This window comes from Physeter macrocephalus, chromosome 10, assembly GCF_002837175.3.
Source record: "Physeter macrocephalus isolate SW-GA chromosome 10, ASM283717v5, whole genome shotgun sequence".
In the NCBI taxonomy this organism is placed as follows: domain Eukaryota; kingdom Metazoa; phylum Chordata; class Mammalia; order Artiodactyla; family Physeteridae; genus Physeter; species Physeter macrocephalus.
Window position 1 is genome coordinate 48,786,166 of NC_041223.1, and position 1,704 is coordinate 48,787,869.

Sequence of the window (1,704 nt, forward strand, 5' to 3'; positions counted from 1 at the left end):
TGTCTAATAGGCCCTCAAATGTTTATTGAAATGAATTCAATTTAACTTCATTGAATTGATTTATACTGACTTGAATTAAGACAATTATAATACACTGTCACTATACTTAAATCTCTAATCTAGCTAAGGAATTAAATATAAATGCATGAAATTTTAAATAATACGAATAATGAGTAACAATACATGACTATAATTTTTTAAAATAATGGCTATTCTCCAGAACAGTAGTTGTTTACCTCTGTCCACCTCCTCTCCCACCTAAACATGTGCCACCAACCTCATGGAAAACTCAGTGGACGTGGGCATGGACCCTGAGGTCCCAGAACTATCGTTTTGGTTGTCAACAAAGATTATCACTTTAAAGTGGATAATGATGAAAATGAGCACCAGTTATCTTTAAGAACAGTCAGTTTAGGAGCTGGTGCAAAGGATGAATTGCATACTGTTGAAGCAGAGGCAGTGAATTATGAAGGCAGTCCAATTAAAGTAACACTGGCAACTTTGAAAATGTCTGTATAGCCAACAGTTTCCCGTGAGAGCTTTGAAATTACACCACCTGTGATCTTACAGTTTAAGTGTGGTTCAGGGCCTGTGCATATTAGTGTACACAGTAGCTGTGGAGGAAGATACAGATTCAGAAGATGAAGAGGAGGAGGACGCAAAACTCTTAAGTATATCTGGAAAACCTTTCTGCCACAGAAAGGTTTTTTTTCCACAGAAAAAAAAGTAAAACTTGCTGCTGATGAAGATGAAGATGATGATGATGTTGATTTTGGTAATGAGGAAGCTAAAGAAAAAAGCTCCAGTAAAGAAATCTATATAAAATACTCCAGCCAAAAGTGCACAAAAATCAAACCAGAATGGAAAAAACTTGAAACCTTCAACACCGAGATCAAAGGTCAAGAATAAAATAGGAAAGAACTCCTAAAACACCAAAAGAACCTAGTTCTATAGAAGACATTAAAGCAAAAATGCAAACAAGTATAGAAAAAGATTGTTCTCGCCCCAAAGTAGAAGCCAAGTTCATCAATTATGTGAAGAATTCTTTCCAGATGACTGACCAGGAGTCTATTCAAGATCTCTGCAGTGGAAGTGGAGGAAGTCTCTTTAAGAAAATAGTTTAAATGGTTTGTTAAAATTTTCCATCTTTTTCATTTCTGTAACTGTTGACATCTGGCAGTCCTTTTTATAATGCAGAATGAGAACTTTCCCTACCATTTCTGATAAATGTTGTCCAGGTTCCACTGCCAAGAATGTGTTGTCCAAATGCCTGTTTAGTTTTTAAAGATGAAACTCCACCCTTTGCTTGGTTTTAAGTATGTATGGAATGTTATCATAGGGCATAGTAATAGTGGTGGTCAGACAAATGGAAATGGTGGGGAGACAAAAATATACATGTGAAATAAATTCAATATGTTAATAAAGTAAACAGATAAATAAGTATAATTAATAAATAATGGTAGACACACAGGAAGTTGCGAAAATGATACACAGAATCCCATGAATCCTTTACCCAGCTTCCATGGTGCCATTTTATTTGACTGTAGTATAATATCAAAATCAGGGAACTGACATTGGTACCATACTGATAACTAGACCACAGACTTTATTTGGTTTTCCCCAGTTTTTGCCTGCACTCAACTGTATGTGTACATGTGTGCGTGCTTATAATAGCATGTAGTTCTATGTGATTTAATCCCCTGT

At 35.5% G+C, this 1,704-nt stretch overlaps 1 pseudogene; it reads left to right on the forward strand.

Moving 5' to 3' along the window:
* The first annotated feature begins 280 nt into the window (after positions 1-280).
* LOC102973766 (nucleophosmin-like) lies at positions 281-1,111 on the forward strand (annotated as a pseudogene).
* The last annotated feature ends 593 nt before the right edge of the window (positions 1,112-1,704 follow it).